Raw genomic sequence first — 24370 nt, 5'->3', positions numbered from 1 at the left:
AGCTGATAAAAAGTGTGAAAAAGACACAATGGGGCAGAAAAAGCACATGGGAACAAGGAGCGGGGGCATAAAGAGAAAAACAGTCTTATCTTTTTTTTCCTGTCCTCCGCTCAGGTGCTTCTGAGGATGCAGCTCTCACCTTAATGTAGACAAAGGAGGGCAGGGTTGTTATCGTCATGGAGACAGGTGCTTTCGAAGAACAGAATAATGGCTGCCTACATCTACCACCACACGGGAACACACACACACACACACACAAACAGCTCAGCTCTTGACGGAAAATCTGATAAAGTGGGAACATGATGGAATCATGTGTGTGTATTAGATACAGAAATATGATGGAGTCATCAGTATTCTCGTGGATGTACCCGCTGTACCTTACCTCAGGTGATTTGGATGAATAGAGGAAGCCTTTTAGAGCAAGATTATTATCACTTGATGTATAAATCTCTGTGCCTGCATGTGAAACAAAGAAACGCGTGTGAAAATCAGCACTCTATCAGTCAGGTTTATAAGGAATTCATACTGATACATTATTAATAACTGCTGTTTCAGAACTGATGAAATTATTCACAAATTGCTTTCCTAAATCTTCTTCTCTGTGCGATAAGATAATGGCTTTTTTCATCCGAGAGGAACCATTCAGAGCAATGAAGTGCTGTGTAAAAAGAAATTATAGAGTCAATGCAACAATAATGGAAAAATTCTCAAACCTTTTGAAATGACCCCCAACATTGACTTTATTAAAAATCTAATTTATATTCTTAAAGCACTTATTGTGAAATATTCATCAGTGCATGTTTAAAATAATAATAATAAAAATAACATTTTGCTTTTGTAATCTTTAAATAAAAATGTATGCTCACTAATCCTGAGCCAATAGCTACTCAGGCTCCATTCTGGTATTTAACATCCACTTTTCAGCATACAAATAATTACCAGTGGTTAAAATGAAGCACTGCCCTACAGTTTTGTTTTTCTTTTTAAATAACCTGTTTCAAAGAGAAATGTCATATTACAGAAGCAACATTGGTTGCAAACAGCAATTCATGTTGACTTTAACATTAATTTAGTGTGTGTGTGTGTGTGTGTGTGTGTGTGTATGTGTGTGTGTGTGTGTGTGTGTGTGTGTGTGTGTGTGTGTGTGAGAGAGAGAGAGAGAGAGAGAGAGAGAGAATAAGTGGGGAGGGGGAATTCATTAATTCAGCAAAACATTTTAGGAGTAGTCCCAGAATGAAAACTCAGTTACACTAAATCAAATTATTAAAAACTAAAAAGACCAACATTTAAGACATTGGACAGTGATTACAGCATGTCATTGCAATGCTTTCCATCCTATTCTAAGAAAAGTGCTCTATAAGACTATATGAACAATAGTTTCAAAAGAACAACCTATACGGGGTCAAATACTGCTATGTGGACAAGAACTATAAAGGTTGCTATAAATGTACAAATGGGCAACTTCAGTATCCACAGAGTGAAATGTTGGAACCTGTTGGAAAAGTAAATACAAAATGCATTATAAAAAAAACTATAACATGACATTTTGCTTCTTGAACTCATGGTCATTTAAAAATTACATGCAAATTATCAGCATTTTACATTGTTGTTTTTTAAACCACCACCACAAAGATTTTCAACTGTAATCAAGCACAATGTAAAAAACTCCAATAGCTGAAGTAAAATCTTAAAATCTTGCCATAAAAGTGGTATGTTCACTTTGCATATAAATAAAATACATATAACATTTACATTTATATGTAATCATTTAGCAGACGCTTTTATCCAAAGTGACTTACGAAATGAGGAGAAGCAATCAGACCAACAAGAGAGCAACAGTATACAAGTTATGTATTTTTAAATGAATAATAATAATAACATAAAAATAGAATAGAATAGAATAGAATAGAATAGAATAGAATAGAATAGAATAGAATAGTTAAGTCTTAGTATTAATTTTCAGGATCTGATTTTATAAGAAATTGATATTCACTGAACAAGCATTACATTTTAAACAACAGAAAACAGATGCCTCTATTATGTGCACATATGTGTGTGGGTATATGTGTAATGTTTATTAATGTTTTGGCAATGTATACTCTTGTTTATCATACCTACAATGATTCTTGGTATCCTTAATCTTAAGAGTGCATGAGTGAGAATAAATGAAAGAGCAAGAGAGAAAGAATATAAAAACTGTTTACATAATACATAAATATTATTTTTAGATATATATTGGACAAAATCATAAACACAGCACTTTTGTTTTTGCCCCCATTTTTCATGAGCCGAATTCAAAGAAATAAGACTTTTTCTATGTACACAAAAGGCCTATTCATCTCAAATATTGTTCACAAATCTGTCTAAATCTTTTAGTGAGCACTTCTCCTTTGCCAAGATAATCCATCCACCTCACAGGTGTGGCATATTAAGATCCTGATTAGACAGCAGGATTATTGCACAGGTGTGCCTTAGGCTGGCCACAATAAAAGGCCACTCTAAAATATGCATTTTTATCACACAGCAACATGCCACAGATTTCAGAAGTTTTGAGGGAGCGTGCAATTGGCATGATTACTGCAATGTCCACCAGAGCTGTTGCTCATGAATTGAATGTTAATTTCTCTACCATAAGCCATCTCCAAAGGCGTTTCAGAGAATTTGGCAGTACATCCAACCGGCCTCACAACCGCAGACCACGTATAACCACACCAGCCCAGGACCTTCACATCCAGCATCTTCACCTCCAAGACAGCTGCTGCAACAATCGGTTTTCATAACCAAAGAACTTCTGCACAAACTGTCAGGAACTGTCTCAGGAAAGCTCATCTTCATACTCATCATCCTCACTGGGGTCTTGACCTGATTGCAGTTCATCATCGCAACCGACTTGAGTGGGCAAATGCTCACATTCGATGGTATCTGGCACTTTGGAGAGGTGTTCTCTTCATAGATGAGTCCCAGTTTTCACTGTACAGGGCAGATGGCGGACAGCGTGCATGGTGTTGTGTGGGTGAGCGGTTTGCTGATGTCAACATTATGGATCGATTGGCCCATGGTGGCGGTGGGGTTATGGCATGGGCAGGTGTATTTTATGGACAAAGAACACAGGTGCATTTTATTGATGGCATTTTGGATGCACAGAGATACCGTGACGAGATCCTGAGGCCCATTGTTGTGCCATTCATCCAGGACCATCATCTCATGTTGCAGCATGATAATGCACGGCCCCATGTTGCAAGGATCTGCACACAATTCCCGGAAGCTGAAAATATCCCAGTTCTTGCATGGCCACCATACTCACCGGACATGCAACCCTTGAGCATGTTTGGGATGCTCTGGATCAGTGTATAACGACAGTGTGTTCCAGTTCCTGCCAATATCCAGCAATTTCACACAGCCATTGAAGAGGAGTGAACCAACATTCCACAGGCCACAATCAACAACCTTATAAACTCTGTGTGAAGAAGATGTGTTGAACAACCTGAGCAAATGGTGGTCACACCAGATACTGACTGGATTTTGGACCCCCCCCCCCCCCCCAATACAGTAAAACTGCACATTTTAGAGTGGCCTTTTATTGTGGCCAGCATAATGCAAACCTATGCAATGATCCTGCTGTCTAATCAGTATCTTGATAAGCCACACCTGTGAGGTGGATTGATTATATCGGCAAAGGACAAGTGCTCACAACACACAGATTTAGACAGATTTGTGAGCTATATTTAAGAGAAATAGGCCTTTTGTGTACATAGAAAAACTCTTAGATCTTTGAGTTCAGCTCATGAAAATTGGGGCAAAAACAAAAGGGTTGCGTTGATAATTTTGTTCAGTGTAATTTTATAATACAACTAAAACATGATAATGTTTTATACTTAAATTAGTAAAAAGTGTGTACATAAATTTAAGTCATTCAAAAAAAGGAAATACAATTTTATATATTTTACTCCTATTTATATATTATGTCAGCATACATTTCTACCTGCTTTAATTACTGTTAATTCTGCTTGTCATTGGAATCCAGATTGACCAACCACTATTTCACAGACCTTGTTCTGCTGCCGAAATTCAGTGTCAGACATAAAATAGTTCTGGACCTCATACAATGGCTCCGAGCTTGAATCATTTTTTTTTTAAGCTTTCCTTTTGGTTAGCACAGACCTGAGAAAGTGTTCAACTGACAAACTATTTTCTGAGAATTCTCAGAAGAGGAAAATTTCTTCTCTTTCAAAAACTTCTTCCATCTAAATGTAAATGCTGAAATCATCATAATAGCATTCCAGAAGGATCTTTCCTGCTGCGTTCTCACTCGACTCAAAAAGAGAAAGTTGCAGTTTGTTCAAATGAGTTGAATGTTTATTGAGTATGTGATGGGTGAAGTGAGAGATTCCTAAAATACACACTGTATGGGTGCAATAACATATTTCACACAATTAATGTAATTGTGTTAATTAGCAGAATCATTAATGAGTTTCACTGCACACACAACATTCTTTGGAGGTGATAATAAGCACACACCCATTCAAATGCTAGAATCATATGCATATGTTTATGCACACAACACATCTGTCATCATCTGGGTAATGACAATCTGTTTTAAAGTCATTATAACATCTGGCATCTGGATTAAACATTTGATGAGGTCAAATTCATTTAACCTTATTGATCACACTTAGATTATCCCATGCCTTTATAAACCAATACCCTCTGGTCTGCCAACATCACCCGCAGCCAAACGTTTGACACAGATTTATGACCTGGGGTTGAACACATATCAGCAATCCTTAATAATCTCCATCCAAAAGCACGACTAATTATATGTAAAAACTGAGAATTCAGATATGAAACAGTTGGGCTTCATGCAGACAGCTGGAATTAACTATATTTAATATTCTGGGCTGAGATCCATAGAGCTCTGGCTTTTATTGACATGCTTGATATTCTTTGTTTAGCAAAGTCTGTCTTGTCAAGAACAAGCCAATTTCAAAGATATGGTGTCAACGTACAATGTGCAGAACAAACCAAATTTTAGGAACTTGAGAAGGCAAAGAAAATGTTCTTAAACTCAAAAGAAAGACTTCAGGATATGTCAGTGCTTCTGCTTCACATCTGAAGCTATTTTCTTTCCTTCTTCTAATAAAATCCTGGTCTGTCATTTAAGTGACACACCTACTCACTTACAGTGTGTAAAAATGACACACTTCACTTTTTAAAATCTCTATTTATATCCCAAATTTAATATGCTAAAACAGCTGTAAGACACACTGAAAAATTGTTGAGCAACAATACCCACTTCGTGTGATCTACAAAAAAATTAGACCTCAAATAAACTATTATATGTCACTGAATTAGTTGAATTACTTTAGGTTACATTAGTTTAGCGTGGGAGACCTCCACCATGTAGATATGACATTAGTTCAACTAGTGTTGATTAAGCGTGAAGTTTGATTAAAATGGCTGGTTTACATGAAAGGTCTCTCATTTACACATTTAAGGACAACTCATTTCTACTATCTAGACAAAAATACTAAATTCAAATCAGTGTGGGGAGACATTCTCTAAACAAACTCTATGCGCAAGCCCCATTCACACTTTCTGTATAAGTTGAGGTTTACACTGGGTAAAGAATGTCCACACACTCAGTAAAAAGTCACAAAGTACCACAACTGAGCAAAACACACAAGCTATCAGTGGGACAGCAAGCAAATCCAGGAAGTTCCATCTACTTGCACTTCAGGTCCAATAGATCTTTTATGGGAAAATGCTGAATTTCTGCTCCTGTGCTTAATCGTATGAGCAAAAATATATGTACCCTAGTACTGTAGATAGGAAGTCACCCAAGAAAATGCATTTCTATAAAACCAGGAGTTTCTGGCTCGAAAGCTTTATTATACAAATGACCTTTTCATACACAAAAGACTGCCATTGTGTTTATGTTTAAAATATATGTAATATAAATGGACATTTTCATGAACAATGAACTATCATTCATTGCCCTGCAAACACAGGTTATCCTTTCCATCACCCAATCTTTGCTGCACCATTATACACACCTATACATGTGTAAATGTGCTGCTCAATTTATTGCAACAAATCTTTGGCCAGTGGTTCTCAATGTTTTTTTTTTTTGTTTGTTTGTTTGTTTTTGTGATTTTTCCCTTTGAAAATAGAAAAATCTATGCACCCACCCGGCAATAACTTTGCTAAAAATGTTAAATTACAAAATAATAATAATAATTATAATAATTTAGCTGACATAATATATTAGTTGTGTTTCAATTATTTTATTGAAAAACATTTATGAAAAAAAATAATTATATTTTCAGATGAATAAGAAAAAAAGGCATCTTAATTATAAAAACAGCAATATTCCATATTAAATAAAAAAAGGTTAATGCTTCACAGGAGCAAAATGAAAGGATAAATTACAATTAAAAATCTTGTATTTTTTTCACGCTCAAAACTAGAACCAAAAAGAGTTACTTGGAATAAAAAATAAATAATAAATAAATAAATAAAATAAAAATGATTAACTAAATGACATATTAATCTAATATTAATACAAAATTAAAACTAAAGTATAATGTGAAATGTCCCATTTGAATCCAGTAAAAAATGCAAATAGAAAAAAAACGCATGCCCTCCACACTTTAAGAAATTTTCATCTTATACATAATCAATATTTTGCAAAGATTTTCTTCATGTTAATTGCTGTGTCTTAAGAGGGCATCAGGAAGGATGAAAAAAGGTCAGGTCATTGCCAAAGACATCGGTTTAGTCGCCAATACTGTTAGCCTTTCTGTACTGTAAATGGATCCAAATTAATGCACAGTGAGCCTAATACATATTACATCACTTACTCTCTCTCTTTCGCTGGCAGGAGGCCTATCTTGTCCTGCTAGTCTATGCTAAAACATAGTTGTTTCGATTAGCAACCTCACCACCTCCGTCCACCTTCCCAGCTGCCAAATCAGACTAAAATCCCTTTTCAGACAGCAGGAAACAGGGAGGAAAGTCAAGGCTGAGCTCCCTCCACCTCCCCTTCCCTTCTACCAAATCTAAAATCAATAAACTGTTTCTTTCCCTGAACAACTTGCTGAATCCATAAAAAAGAGTGAGAGACTTGTGTATAAAGATGACGAGAGGGATTCAGATGCATGCCCTCACTTAATTTCTACAGTCTGCCCAGCCTCCGTTCAACGTGGGGAATGAAGAGTGTTTGGATTCATGTGCTGTGATTGTATTGAAGTTGTGCAGGTGTTCTGGCCTGACCTCCTGCTCGATAGGTGCATCCCAACCAAGATAGACGCTGCACTTTAGATATACAACTCAGTCAGGAAGCTGACCGAACCAGCACCATGTGGTCCAAGAAACTCAACAAAAAGTTTGCAATTTGCAATTTGCCAAAATAAACCGAGCAGGAACCACGGGGATCAATTAACATTTGTCTGGGACAAGTAGATTTTAAAGGGGCAAGTGAGAGGGAATTTTACTTACCCTACCAGAGAAGAAGCCTGATTAAAACATCTATAACAAAATAACTAGGGAAGCACTGAAACTTGGCCACCAAAAATTTTCGCACTACAATGATTGTGATCGTATTGCATTCATAACTGTTGTGTGTCTCCGAGCAGCACAGCAATGTTTTGTTACTGAATGAATCCTCATTTTTGAATGAATCGAGTCAATAAATCTGGACCCATTCATTCAAATAGTCACTTGCTTTGTTTCTGAATTAATCAGGTGTTTGAATGAGATGGTTGAATGAATGCCTAAATTAGTCATTGAAAAATTACTTCCCGGTCAGAGAGCACCTGTCTATCAAAAGCCAATCATAGTAGATCACTGTTAACCCCGCCCCCAAGAGAAGTTTGTTGTCAAAACTCCAAACGAAAAACTGTGAAGCAAAAGCGAAGCAAAAGTGAAATCTGTGGCAATGCATTCAGAATCCATGATCAGTGAAAACGAATCTTTGAAAAAATTAACAAAAATGAAACATATTTGAAGAGCCTGTTACATTTGTGCAACTGTGTTATTTTTTTTTTTCATTTTCATTGTGTTTTTTTTCTTTTGTAATGGCATATTTTTGATAGTTTATGAAAAAGTTACATTCAGTTTTACAAAATTTCGTTCATTTTTATTGAAGCAAATGTAATTTCCATACATGTTATGATTCCTTCATTCATAAATGTTATCTTACCACACTATTTCATCTGTGTGTCTGATTTGAAGCGGGCAGAATGCAAGAGCTAACAAGCTGTAACTGACGAAAATTACCATCATTTTTACACTTCCAGCAAAATATTGCATTGCAAACGAGATTAACAGCTTTAACTTGTCAATGTTAGCAAATGACCACGGTATAAACAGGATAATGCATAGCTATCTGCCTCTAAGTCACCCATTAAAGTAATTTAATGCACAGCTAGCCGTGCATTATCCCTTACTTAGTGACCTAGAAACATTGTTACCAATTTCTTGCTTTTGATTTTGCAGCATCTTAAAAGTTTAATTATTTCAAGGTTTAAATTATATTTTGCATCCCCCAACTATGTATATACAGTGTTGTACAGTGGTGTTTACCTTAAACATATTTACTTTTTATTCAACTTTCATGATTATGTAGGGTGAGCAAGAGCCATCCACAAAGTCAGATCAGTATGACTATGATGAAAGGAAGAAACCAGAGGAAAGGAAATGTGAAGAGAGGAAAGGGAGATGCGGGGGCGGTGCTTTTGAACAGAAAAAGATTTAGCTTTCAAAAGCCATTGCACTTTAAGGATGATTGTGTGGTCCAACCCAAACGTTATTAGGACCACAGCGATCTATATATGATGTATGTAGTGTAGCAGGTAAATGAAAGACTTAAGATCCATATTAGACACATCCTTACAGTCAGTTACACCATGGTCTGTCTGAATACGCGATTCTGGTTGGCTGGCAGGTATGCATTAAAACCGTTTATTACACGGCTCTGTTTGATTATGTCATCCTGGTATTGTGGACTCGCTCTCTTATTTCAAATGCTGCTGCTGCCATTTTGCGATGACTGTTTTGTACACTAATGTATTATAAGATAACTAACAAATTGGTAAGATTTAAAAAAAAATGTTGTCTTTATATTTTATCACCATAATTATTTATGTGGTGAAATGTTGAGCAATAAGTGGTTTGACTGCATTATATACCTTAAATGTCCGTCTAGTATGAACTTGCCGCTTTCTCACAACTGCTGTGTTCACAGAAGCTTTGCTTTCAAATATTTCAACTCAAATCAATAATTTGTGTCTAATTATTTACTTATGAGGCAAATTACTCCCTTCAGGGTGATACAAGACCCTCTGCACCCTGTAGGGGGTTATTCTGCGATAACAACCGTCTGGATATGCATTATCCATTACTTAATGCACAGCTAGCTATGTATTATCCCTTACATAAACCAGCTGTTTACAAGGTGTTTGTTTTGGTTTGAAAAGAAACTTATATACAAAACTGATATACAAAAAAAAAAAAAAAACTTATAATCAATCAACCTAAAATAAAAAATAAAATAATTAGAGACAGCAAACTGATAGACAAAAGATAGAAATATTAATAAAGTTTTTGCCTATCAGTTTGCCTAATAAATTGGAGAGATATATTGTATTTAATGTTTCTCCTATAGTATATAGATTGTATAGATTCTAGTGTCTAAAAACAGTAGGTTGATATAGACAAGTTAGTCTGTGAATGGGTCTTGTGGATTATTGGTTGCCCAGTGCCATTGTTCTTCCGCTCATGAGAGAGGGACATTGACCTTTGAAAGGCTGGACTGGAGAGGTAACAGCTGCCACTAACAGATAATTAGCCTGTTACAGCTGTGGCAGCTATATTATCAGCCAAAAGCTGCATCCCATTGGGTTCCACAGGGTTTCAAGTGGCTGATATACTACTGAAGCTCTGGGTGTTCTATTATGTCATTGCAATAAAATGAAAACTTGAACTTCACCTGAATTGTGAAGAATGTGATTATTTTTATGTTAATATCAATCCTTTGTTTTATTATGTAAGATCTGCCCAGCTTTTTGTTTAGTATTTCAGCTAAAGATGAGATATAAACTGCAAGCTTATCAAGCTCATTGCAAGATCACTTGAACCAAAACGTATTTTATTTTCTGCATTACCAGACATAAAAACTTCTAAAATCAGCTATTGATTGCAATTTCAGCAACTCCAATAGTATCTCTCACAGTGCTATTCATTCTTAACTGCTCCATTTATAAATTCAACCAAATTTGTGCTGAAGCAAATTTGCTTCCATTGATTAAAGCAAACTACCATATTACCAAGCGCTATTTTCCCCTATAATTCTACTTCTCATAAAGATACTTATTCTAATATCAGATACCTTCAAATTTGAAATAACAATTATTATTAACACAGCATCTATTCTTGGTTCAGTCTTCTTTCCTTTTGTCTCAGTTCTGACTGACATGCTAAATGCCTAGTAGACTTTCTTTCTATTTTCTTTCTTTTTTTAATTGGAGGGGGAAAACGTGTTGAATAGGTGTAGAATAAATTATCAGAACTAAGAGAGATACTGTATTACAGTGGCCGAGAGAGCTCAACACGTTGCAACTTAGGAAAAACACATGTAAATTGAAAAAACACCAGCAAATGTAGAAAACATCTTCATCAGTTTGACAACACAAGTCTTGCAAATCATCACAACACAGGCATATAACAAAACGCACTGCAAATCCTTCACAGCACATGCATATAACGAAATGCGCTGCAAATCCTTCACAACACATGCAAATTAAGAAACGCGCTGCAAATCCTCACAACACGTGCATATAACAACACATGCACAGCAGAGTCTGAAATCAGGAGTTTAAAGTCTGTTAATCACATATCTTCACTGAAGCTGAACTCTCCTCCTGTCCGACTGACCAACACGCAGAATATATGCGATCATACAGGATACAAATGTACACTTCACAGCTGGATTCAACTGTGTCTGCAACAAGTCAACAAGTTCAACAAGTATGCAATGTTTGTGAAATGAAATGTTTATTAGACATTAAAATATTTGTTTAAATTATATTAATGCGTATTTGCTGAAAACTGGATGTAAATGAGAAAGTATAATGTTTGCCTTAAAACTTATCGCCAATGATGATATTTTAAAAAATACTAAATATCGGCTGATATATTGGCCTTGGTGATGTATATATTGCTCGGCCACTAACTGTAGAGTTCACTGTCCAATTTAACTGGTCTCAAGGCACAATGTTATTCAGCTATGTCCCTCTCTCAAAATGTTTTCAAATCTCAGATATGTAACAAACTTAATGTAATCAAATGTCTGTCTTTTATTTAAGCTTAAATTCCACATCAACATGTTCTGCTGAAGTAATTAGCCTGGGAGAAGCAGCTGTTCTCTTATTGTCTCTCCATTTTTTTTTCTCTCAAATTTGATTTTCATTACAGTCGTAATTAGACTCAGCAGGACACTGACTTTCTTTTTAAATAAAGACTCTCAATATGCTCTTTTACTCAGTAGAGTATGATTCCTGCATTTCAGTGAATAACAACACAAGTATGAGGAAAACAGCAGAGTTTACTGCACTGATTTAACACAATGCATTATTTTTGACAGTAATATTTCCATCACAATCTCACAATAAACCTATAACTTACTTGAGTAAATCACATTAATCCTAAAATACTGCATGAATTTAACTGCAATTTTAAACAACCAACACGATTTCAAATCAATACATTACAGATGTCCCCAGGTGCCAGTCTGTACTGATTTGAAATAAGAATTCACTGATTGTTTCAATGAGGATAAAAGTCTAACATTCTGTATAACTCTCCTAATACATAATATCTAACTACAAATTATTAGGTGACACTAATCCACAATATTTATTGTGAGGACAAAATGTTAGTTCACTGGAGACATAAACAAAACAAAATATCCATATGATAATGGACATGAATAAAAAAATGGTAGTCGAGAAAAAAGCTGTTTTTAGCATTTGTATTTATTCATAATCCTTCTTGCTTCCCTGACTTTATTATATATTCCATTAAAAACTTATGCACCTGACTAAAAACTCATCGTAATTCACTGAGATCACAGCCGACTTCATTTGACGGAAATTCACCTGAAATTAATTAGCTCTAGCTGATCCAGTTCATCTCAACAGCTCCAGTTGTCATAATGCTTTTGTTTTGGGTCTATATTTAAGTAAACTTTCATTGTACAAATTTAAGTGAGCGTAATTATACCATGACATACAAAAAGTAAAAAAAAAAAAAAACTGTGATGCTTTACCTAATTTTCAGTAAACTGGACAAGTAACAAAAAATAGTTTTATATTGATTTTATAACATTATTTTCTAACCTATATTGTCACCAAGGCAACCTGTTATGCTTTTTCTGGTTTGTAAAGACTGTGTAACATTTTCTGGTCTATCTAATGTCAAAATATATGCACTGCTGGCATCTATCTTGAATACTCTCACACACACAGAAACACACTTTTCCCCCTTTTCAGCTCCACTGATTCCTCTGACAGTGCGCTTAACTACGAGAATTCATTACGGTTCTTGACGAATGTGCTGTTAAAATGCTTACAGCTGGAGCGTAGCAGCAGAGGGAAAGAGACAGAGCTCCTGACATCTCAGTGGCGATAAGGGGATTTCTGAAATTCTAATGGGGCCATTACTGAAGCGACCACTTTACCCGCTGTCTCATGCTAACATCAACGGATCAGCGATTCAGCGTTTAATTACAGCAGTGACGCCACTGTCTTGAGTCTCACAACAGGGAAACTGGGAGCACGGGTAAAGACAAGCCTTAAATTGATTTTTTGTGAATCTTGAGAGCAATCAGTGAAAACAAGTTGGGGATAAGCAATAACACAGCAGTTTGGAAAACAAGGGATTTAAATGTGAGAGACCTGCTATAGAAAGTGAGGTGGCCTGAGAGAGAAATGAACAAGAACAGAAAGGAAGTATTCAGTTTGTCACTTTGTGTTATTCTAATGATGTCGGTAGATGGGGGTTTATGACAAAGCGCTTCCCTGACTCCGGAAAAACAAACACAAACAATGTGTATCTATTTGTTCCAGGCTATTATGGGAGTGTACTGCAGCACGGCGGTTGAACATGCACCGCATGAACAAACCCAGAGATACATCGGCCTCGGAGCGCAGAAGCACAAACCGGACAGAAAACATTTGCCTCTTGTTGAACAGCACTTACAGCAGTGCCAAGGGTCCAGTCATTAAATCAATTTATGATTTCACTCTATGATCAGATACAACTAAAAGAGAAAGTGTGGACGATGAGGCAGTAGAAACGGAATGGAAATGGTTTCCTTGGTAGCTTTCAAAGTCACTTGGTTTACTAGTACAGTACTTAACTTGTTCATCAGACAGGGATCTCTAAACTTATGGTCAACTACTACCCAAAGTTTGAAGAAAAAAAATACATATATACACATATATAATAATAAAGAAATGATAATTCAAGGAATGTAATATTTGGTTTTTCATAGGAAAAGAGAAATTTAGCATTGAACCTCTTGCTCACTAATGGATACTCTGAAGTGCATGGGTGCCATCTGAATGAGAGTCCAAATAACTGATATAAACATCACAATAATCCACAAGTAATCCACATGACTCCAATTCACCAATTAATGTCTTGTAAAGCCAAACGCTGTGGGGAAGTTGTGGCCTAGTGGTTAGAGAGTATGACTCCTAGCCCTTATGTTGTGGGTTCGAGTCTTGGGCCAGCAATACCATGACTTAGGTGCTCTTGAGCATGGCACCGGACCCCCAACTGCTCCCCAGGCACTGCAGCATAAATGGCTGCCCACTGCTTTGGGTGTGTGTGAACTTTGGATGAGTTAAATGCAGAGCACAAATTCTGAGTATGGGTCACCATGCTTGGCTGTATGTCACTTTACTTCTGGCTAAAACACCAGTCCTCTATCCATAATATTGCTTTCTCCAGTGAAATAAAATTTTGGTATGAATCAGGAGAGAAATATGCAATGATTAAGCACCACTTACTAGTGGAAACATTTCTATTTGTTTCTTACAAACACGCAGCTTTTCTCTTCACAAGAGGTTAATTGATGGGCTGGAGTCATGTGGTTTAGTTGTGAATTATTATGAAGTTTTATCAGCTGTCTGAACTTTCACGATGGCACCCATTCACAGCAGAAGATCCATTTGTGAGCAAGGGATGTAGTGCTCAATTTCTCCTGCCTGTTCAGATGAAGAAAAACCTCATCTACATCTTGGACGGTCTGAGGGTGAGTACATTTTCAACAAATTTTCATTTTTGGGTGAACTATTACCATCCCTTTCAAAAACTGACGAGAACACAGGGATAATTATATAACACAAGACACCTGGAAACAATTTCTACATGTTAACGGAGTTAATAAAAACAACTTTACTTATTTCTGAGTCAAGCTCCCGTTCTGAACCTTGTATGAACCCAGCTGCTCTAGAACCACTGAATCATTAGGAATCCTGTATCAGACATGCTGAAAATGTACAATTCACACATTTCTGCAAAGAGACTCATTAGAGACTTGTTACCTTATTAAAAGACATGCTTTAAAAGACAAAAGTCCTAACAAGTTTAAAAATGAAATACTAATATATATATATATATATATATATATATATATATATATATATATATATATATATATATATATATATATATATATATATATATATATATATTTATATATTTATATATATATATATATATATATATATATATATATAAATACACACACACAGTGTGGTACTGATATACTCAATATTTATAACAATATTTGATATTCATATTAAACATTGTTTCTTAAATTACCACTTGAATCTCATACATGCACAAATCTTTTATTGTGTTGTGCCACTATGAGTATTCCCTCCGTCTCATATCACTGAGTGGACCAGTTTCATAAAGCAGAATCTTTTTCTTCACACGCTATATTGGATTACAGTGCCTTTTTTAGATGTTGCCTCAGGTCTAGGTAGTTCAGAAACAACACAGAGGTATTGGCAAGTCATCTTTCCTGCACAAAGCTGAGACTTTTTTACTACACCACCCTGTCTTCTACTGCCTCACACGAGCTAAGATATGTATCCCAAGTTCCTATAGTTTAATAATTTAAAATATATGTAAGTCCACTGTAAAAAAAAAAAAAAAGCTTTATGACGTAAAAAATGCCATTTGCATGTGTTTCTATTACATTCACAGGTGTATAATTAAACAAGATAATGAGGATCTGTTTGAGATCTCTAATATACTTTAGCACTCCTACTTTTACACCTTTTAAAAGCTCAGCTGTTATTTGGGAAGTGAGCACACAATTAGTTGAAAGAAACTTAATGACAAGTGGACTTAACTGCGCACAAAGAAAGAAAGAAACAGGTTATTTATATTAATCAGAAGTAGAGATGCAGATCAGCATGAAGCCATTTTGAACTTGATTTTAAACATAGACTTAAGCTTCTCAAATTGATTTTGGAAATCTATTCAAATGACTCCTGTGGTGGATAAAATAATAAGCAGATTTTATTGTTTATAAAACTGCAGACATAAGTCAAAAGAAAGATATTCATGAATAAACTACTTATATACATGTATTTTTAAAAAAAGAAAAAAGGATACCATCAAATACAAAATGACCACCTTTTTGTATAATGAAAAGTAATACATGTAAGTTCTTCAAGGTTAAAGCTATGTTTTATTCTCCATTTCTTAAAGAACATGTTTGGCTACTCTCAAACAAAAGCTATGGGTGGGGTTAGGTGGGAAGGGAAGGATGTGCAGACACAGAAGTGACTAGTGAACACACACCTGGAGCAGTGGGCAGCAATTTTTGCTGTGGCACCCAGGGAGCAGTTGGAGGTTCGGTGCTTTGCTCAAGGGTCTCACCTCTGTCGTAGAACTGAAGGTGGAAGTGAGCGCTGTACATTCACTCCCCTCGCCTACAATCCCTGCAGGTACCAAAACTCAAACCTATGACCTACGAGTCTGACTCTCCAATCACTAAAAGGTAATTAGTTCCCTGTCACTTATCCTGGAATGAACAACTACACAAAATGAATACAAAAAATAATGTTCTTTTTAGCATCATCATATGGCCCCCTTTAATCCTGATTGATCAGCGGGAGTTCGGTATTGGCAGATAATCATATTTTTTGACTTGATCTGCTCTAACTAAACTTGGCCAATCTCACAAACCAATCACAATGTGATGATGTCAACACGTAAGGATGTACGTGATGTATGGGGATGTAAAAGATTTGCCACCGCAGACTTGTCATTACCGGTGTGGAATCAGGGCTTGAATTTCAGCACGGGATTCTACTGATTCCCACATTTGTAAGGCAGGAAATTCCCACAAATATTTCCGTGTGAAAGACGCTCAGGACAGATGACGGAATGTATAATTTTCTCATGGTTTTGAGTGTTACTATTTTAAAATTCAAGTGCTCAAGTCAGTAGTTGCGCACTCTCGGTGAGACCCCTTTTTGTGAACTCACACTCAAAGCATGCACACACAGAGCTGCATCTGACAGCACACGACTACAGAATGAAGTAGTGTTGTGTCTTATAAACGTGCAAATACATACATATAAAAATACATCTTAATAAGTATTCACGTAAACAGTCAATTTATAATAAACATTGCGAACACTGGCATAACCCTGGCTTGTCAGGCACAGGGTGTGCCCTGCCTGCTTCAGGTTGCGAGCTCACTCAACTAAAAGTGTTGCATCCTCCTGGGCACTGGCTCGTGGTGCCTCGCTGAAAGATATTTGTAGGCCTGTGGACTGGGCGACCCCCAACACGTTTGCTAGATTCAATAGTCTTTGTGTTTCCTCCTGTGTTCTAACCTTAAATGGGTAGAGGCAATGAGAGGCCCCTGTTAGTGTCGGCTTGTCTTTTTGAGTTAAAATATATTCAATTCAGATTTATTAATCAAAGTACTTTTTAAGTATCTTCTTCACAATGAATCAACAACATTTTAAATATTAAAACACAAAAACAATAGGTGACGAAACATTTAGGTGGGATAATTGTAGTAAAAAAAAAAACGGTGATCAGAGAGCTTACATATAAGTTATATAAAGCCCTTAAGCATCTGAATCAGGATCAGTATCGGGCAATCACCATGATGAGAAATTGTTACTCTGTTTCGGCGACAAATATCCTGATTGGAGCATCCCTTTTTTGAAACATTATATGTTCAATTTTCTTTATATATTATAATATATTATTTATTCTAGAAGTAAAACTCATTCTAGGACAGTAGATGTTTTATGTTTCGGGGGGCTATTAAAAGCAGAAACAAATTACTAGCTTTCTTCAAGTATTATGTTGACCTTGGAAACCTTCTTTTATAACACAAAGAATGTGACAGTTACCATCGTTAGATACAGTAGTGCTTATTGTAACATGTACAATGTACTTTGTGCTACAACACAATATTTTTTTCTCCTGCCTGGGTTTTCCCCTCACCAGAAGAGAAATGCTACAATTAATGTTAAGTGGCATGTAGCATCAGTGCTAATCAGTAACTAGCACAGAGATGTGAATAACCCAGTCTTTATGAGGATATAACACAGTGTCCTCTGGCAGGTTGGTTAGTTTATCCATTACGTCAAAAATCCATTCCTCCCGCTGGCAGCTATTTGAAGAAACAGTGGCTGGAATTTCTCTCCTCCCACAGACATTATTTCCACCTACTGTTACAGGCTGGTGAGGTACAAACGCACGAGGATGAAGACGATCAACAAAAAAATGTATTTTAATTAGAATACCTTGGAGACAGGTCAATAAATCCACATGAAAGCATCAAATAAACATCAAAGTTAATGGACTAAAACACCAAACAGGAAGAAGACTTTAAATAAGGCAGCTGATGAGGGGAAAACAGGTGGAGGGAGTTAACTAATAATGACTAATGAGCAAACAAATAAAAAATAAAACATAGAAACAAACAAGGCAGGAGAAAGGGAATCACAGAAAACTAAACCAAAACAGATCATGACCATAACACCTGCCTCCACAGCTCAAATTAAAGATGCTGCCACCCTCGGGCCATTCTCCAAAACAGACCACGATGTGTCTGTATATGTTTGTGGGAATATGAGGGCATTTTAGATGCTGGATGATAAGGAAAAATGTGAGCAAATTACAAAGTAACAGCAAACACATTCAGTTAAAGAGATTAGGTGCTGCGAGTGCCATTTCACATGCTTTCACATGAGTTGTGAGTAAAAAGCTTTACACAATCAGGAAAAACGCTTAGTTTACCTCAAAATTAAAATTCAGTAATCATTTACTCACCCTGAATTTATATATATATATATATTTGTGGATATCGCAAAACATTTGTATTTTTTTAGGGCTCCTAATAAATACAAAGTTTAAAAGACAAATCCATTGTAACATTATAAATATTACAATTACTGTCACATTTGAAAAATTTAATTGCTGAGTAAAAATATTATACGAGTAAAAACTTTTAATTTCTTTCTTTTCTTTTTTTTTTATCACCTACATAATCAACTTGTAATGTGTATGTCTATATGAGTTTTGAAAAAGTTTTGAAGAGGTTTAGTGGTGGTATTAGATTACAATGCCATGATACTTTATATATCATGTTATTACAAGTTGGTGAAACCATTTCAAAATGTACATGTTGGGTCTTACCAAAAACATATATGTGTGTGTGTGTGTTTACTTTCAACATATGTCAATATTAACATTTATTAATACTGACTCTTTAAAAGAGAGAGAGAGAGAGAGAGAGAGAGAGAGAGAATATAGGTTTGCAATATATCGGGGAAGTATTCAATATATAAATTGTAATATTTTTTCCAGCTTCTGGTACATGGTTTCATCTATAGTAAAGTAATCATTAATAGTCTCTGCAGCATGTTTGAGTTTTTGACTGTTTGATCCTATTTGTTTCTCCACTGGACTCTGTGGTTAGAAGAGTATTTGATTGAGAAAACAACAATTTAGAGGAAACAATTCAAGTCTACTGTGGTAAATTAATATTGCAGAGAACTTTCTGACAAGCCTAATCACAGATTTAAAAGCATCGAAGTGGTTTTGATCAATATACCCAGTAGTTAGATCATTTACATAAAATAACTTGTTTTTGCAGTGAGAAAAGAGAGAATTTTGATGACATGATGAAAGGAGCGATATTGACAAACGCAACGGAGCAGCAACTTGTCACAGAAAAAGATCGAAATATCTAACTAACTATTTACTGCACGCTATGTTCCTGTCAGAACAGTTTAAAAACAGAATGGACAAAGCTTTTATTTTTATTAGGACTGAGACAAGCTTGTTTATGGTAGTTGCAAACTCACTTAGAGGTTTTCCCATTTGCTTTCTATAAATTTCAGTGAGATAGAGGGGCTGGGAAACACCTATGCTGACAGAAGGATGAAATGAAAGCATGCAGAGAGTCAGACGGGACACAAACCATAGAGTAAAGATCAAGTGGAAGGACCATGGAAATTAAATCTTAAACTGATACTTCACAAAAAAATGAAAATTCTGTCATCATTCTGTCACCCTCATGTTGTCCACCCCACTTTCTTCCATGATCATTAGAGGTTTTTTATTTAGTAGTTTCTATTTTAATGGTTTCATGTAACTGTAAGGAAAATCTGATTTTTTTAATCAGCAGCCATTATTTCAGTCTTCAGTGACAAATGATCATTCAGAAATCATTCTAATATATTTATTTGGCACTCAGGACACATTTTTTATATTTGCAATGTTGTGGTTGTACAGCTTTTCTTTTCTTTTTTCTTTTTTTGTGAAAAAATTGATACTTTTTTTCCCCAGGATTCTTTGATGTACTGTATGGAACGGGAACCTCAAAATATTTAAGTAATAAAAGTAATCTATGACATAATATTATTCTGAAGCTATATAATAAAGTTGTGATGAGAGTGTGATGGACAGTATAACTTAAGTCATTATACACCATAATTCTTCCTCTCTTTGGTATCTCTCATACATTCTCTGTGCGTCTGCAATCACTCCTGGTCTTGTGACACAGCTGTCACTCACAATTTGTCACATTGCACTACACAGATCTTGCGCTGTTGTGCATAAAAGCATACTTATTCTAAGACACAAAAGAAGGCTAGGAGATACCAGTGCAAACTTGCTGCATCACAATCAGTCCTGTGACAGAATTAGTCATCTTTATTTACATTTGTCATGTGCAACTGACATAAACTGTGTACCATATACTGTAGAAAATTAAGGAAGGAAGGTAAGGGGGATGTTAGGTAAGTAACTGCCAACTGTGAATCACCGTTTTGAATCACTAAGAGTTTGGTGACATTATTTTTATAGTCTCAAATGGGATTCTGATATTCTGACTAAATGAAATGTCCCCCTAAACAATCTTAACATTTGCCTAAGAGATGTTTTTAAATGACTGATGTTTAGGTTGAGCCATAGAAAACAGATTGAGGTTTTGTTTAACTCCTTCTAAATATAAGTGTGTGTGTGTGTGTGTTCACATACACATATTTGTCGGTTTCCATCAGTGCTTAAATCTATCATTCCCAGTGACAAGCCACCATTTTTTTTTCTGTATAAAAGCCTGAGAATCTGCCAGTGCAAACACGTACAGAGTGTCTCTCCACAGCTGTTTTATACCCCTCAAAACACAACAGGCTTTTAAATATGCATGCCAAGTTATTATGACAGATTTACATTCCCAAACTGTTCCTAATGCCTCTCTCTTACCAGGAATGCACCCATGGGTAACATTTACACATAACATCTCTAAAATGCTCCAGAAATGTCAACATGCCTCACTGAAACATAATAGGCAGCGGAAGCATCTATCGCAAAAGGGATGCACAACTTCCCTAGACCTTAATGTTTCCAGCGCTGGACCACATGGCCTTGTTCAAATTCAGCAAAGGCTGTTGTCAGTTGCATAACCTGCATAGACTAGTCTTAAAAGTAAGTCATCTTATTGTTTTCATTAAGACTGGTCATAACAAACAAATAGTAAGTTACTCTACCCTAATTAAAAAAAGAAAGATAGATTTTTTAAATTGTTATTGAAAGAAGTCACTAAGGATGCATTTATTGCATTACAAATACAGTAAATACAGTAACATTGTAAAATATTATTACAATCTTAAATTGCAATCAGAAGTGAATCTGTTTTCTCATTAATCTGTGAAGGTTTTCTATTTGAATATACAGTACTTTTAAAATGTAATTTATTCAATGAAATTCATCATGGCAAAGCCGAATTTTCAGCATCATTCCAGTCTTCAGTATTCAACTTTGCTATCATAAACAACATTTTAAAATATATTCAAATTGGAAACAATCATTTAATAATATTTCACAATATTATTGTTTTTACTGTATTTTTCATCATATAAATGCATCCTTGCTGAACATAACATACTTCTTTCAAAAGCTTCATTTAAAAAAACTTAATTACTCCACTTTTGAATGGTATAGTGCACATACAAATGTAGAGGGGTCTAAATTGAATGTGAAAAGTAAGAGTGATCACCTACAATCTAGTGGCTATGTTTATCCAACTGGGCCCTGAATGAGACAAAAGTGCTGAGACAGACCCTAAAAAAGAACAGACAGAGGAAAAGCAAATCAAAGAAAAGAGAACAAAAAGACACGCCTCTCTGAGTTTAGGCAGGAGACGTTTTTTTTTAATAGAACCACAATCTATGACATCCCTGTGCCCTCTCTGACCTGGGTGGAGGCACACTGAGAAGTATCACTCTAAACTGGCAGAGTTGACTGGCATGGTTAATTGGCCGAGGGAGGCACTAAAGCATTGCCCAACACAGTGATCAAAGATTTCATTCTTCAGTCTGGCAAAGAAAAAGCCTCCATGCAGGAAGCCAAGCTTGACATCTCCAAATGATTGATTCTTCTTCCCAACATGCATCTGGCTCTCTCCACTGCCACAATGCAAGAGGACAATCATGAAAAATAATAATACATGAATACATGTACTGTACATTACTCATTTAGTTATGAATGAATAAAACGCGTTTGTCCGTGTTCACTCTATCACAAATCGAAGTCACAAAAATAATTTGAGAAACGGTGTCTCTTCCACGGCTCGGTACGATTTCAACTTGCTTTTTTTTTTGTTTTTTGTTTTTTTGTATGACATTAACGTTACATGATTTAACTGATTTTTATGTAGAAAGTGCAACAGCACAATGCATTAAAATAAATGACATGAGCGAATTTCATTGACACATTTCACAATATCTTCAGAACTAGATAACCCAGAAAACTGTGGAAACATCCACCACATGTGACTGACATCATTTCAGTTTTCTCTGTAACAGTCTCAAAAGCAAACAGGGAGATGTCAAGAAAATTCATAATTTGTAATCTGGTGACCTATACAAACCTTTCACACTTTCTAAAGACATTCAGAACATTCGCTTTCTAGACAAAATCAAAGTGCCAGCCCAAAGTTTTTTCCTCAAGTAATTTTTGTTTGTTAGAGCTTTTATTCAGAGAGCAAAATGAATAATCAAAGCCATTTCCAAACAAAGACTTTTGCTAGCAGAATTTCAAGTGATAAACTTCTTCTCCACTGTTCTACAGGGAACAACACAAAGAGCTGCAGCACATGGAACTCCAGTGGGGTCACTCGGATGGGAAACACCTCAGAAAGGGAAGTGGGTCAAAGGGGGAGGAGTTAACACACAATCAACGGCAATACCTGACACATTTTGATTGCAAATATTTACCTGTCGCTCAAAAGCTTGTTATTTCTACTCAAGCTTGATGTTTATGAACAAATACAGTGTGAAATAAATCTAAATACCTCTATGTTGAACTCAATTAAGATGAAAAAACAGAAACACACATTGAATCTTTTATGAGCTTTGAAGAACTGCATTTTTTGTCAGACATAAAAATAAATACCAGGCCTACCTCAGTGCACATCAAGTCTAGTTTTTATTTTAGAAAATGATCGTGTCGACGTGCTGTGGGCATAGTCTAGAGCACATCTTGTCCCATGTCAGAAAATACTGGATTCTGCAATGAAGAATTTCTAGCTTCGGTAATGAAGACGATCCTGTGAGGTAGACAAACCAAGAGAGACTGACACACAGAAGCAGTGCAAAGCAGCACTGGAGGCCTGAGTATACGAGCATGAGAGAGGAAGCCAAATATATGTTTTAGCTTAGTCAACCGTTCTAATGGCATGAAAAGCAAAATGATGAATGTTACTGCTAACTTCGAGCTTTCCCACAGCGAAGATCACCCACGGGGACAGCAGCAAGCACATTATAATTAAGAATACTGAAGGTGACTTGAAGGAAAAACATATAGGATTTATATCTTTGTCTAAGCATTTATAACAAATGTGCCAATTTAGGAAAACCCTGCCTTTTTGTAGATAGTTTTTCACTATAAAGACCAAAAATGAAGATATTCTGTGCTGATGTGGAAATAAAAGAGACTCACTCATAATCTCCTTTCATTTGTGGATTTTCAGTGGGTTTGTGAATTTTGCCATTTTGTTTGTGAGTTTCAAATGGCAATATTAACAAACTTAACTTAATAGATTAACTAGCACACACAGTGCTAGTGACTAACGTAAAGTAGTGACGCTACTAACTTGAGTTAAACACATTTGTCAGTAAGCGTGACAGAAGCGCAAATGTCTTTCAAATACTGATGGTTTTTCAGGAGTTGCAGTGTTGTGTGACCAAACTTTACATTGAAATTTTGTTTTAATTTTTTTTTATGCCACAGCAATCTAAGTGAACTGGGAGAATAATCAAACACACTCTTCATATGCAGTTTGGGAACACCTAATTTATTCTTGTGAATCTCTTTGTTTAGATAAAAAATAATAATTAACCCTGATCTTACAACATTCAAAGATATACATACAGTACAAAAACGTGTACATTAAGTAAAATTTTTATTTGTTTGAATATACGCAGAAACGTACAATATGGATGTACTAACATTTGTAAAGGCATATAAAAACTGTAAGTAGACTAGTACTTATGAATCATTTTATAGTATGTAACCAAAAAAGCTTTTAACCATTTTTAAAGTCTCTTATGTTCACACACACACACACACACACACACACACACATATATATATAATCCAAAGCGACTTACAAATTATATATTATAATTTTTAAGTCGCTTCGGATAAAAGCGTCTGCTAAATGAATAAATGTAAATGTAAATATGTGTTATCCTTGAGAACTCAAACATTTGTATGTGTCTAAAATTTAATAAGCTTTATTATAAATTAAGAA

Source organism: Carassius gibelio, chromosome A5 (genome assembly GCF_023724105.1).
Source record: "Carassius gibelio isolate Cgi1373 ecotype wild population from Czech Republic chromosome A5, carGib1.2-hapl.c, whole genome shotgun sequence".
NCBI classification, from domain to species: domain Eukaryota; kingdom Metazoa; phylum Chordata; class Actinopteri; order Cypriniformes; family Cyprinidae; genus Carassius; species Carassius gibelio.
The sequence above is the reverse complement of the archived record's forward strand: the minus strand, read 5'-3'. Positions refer to the sequence as shown.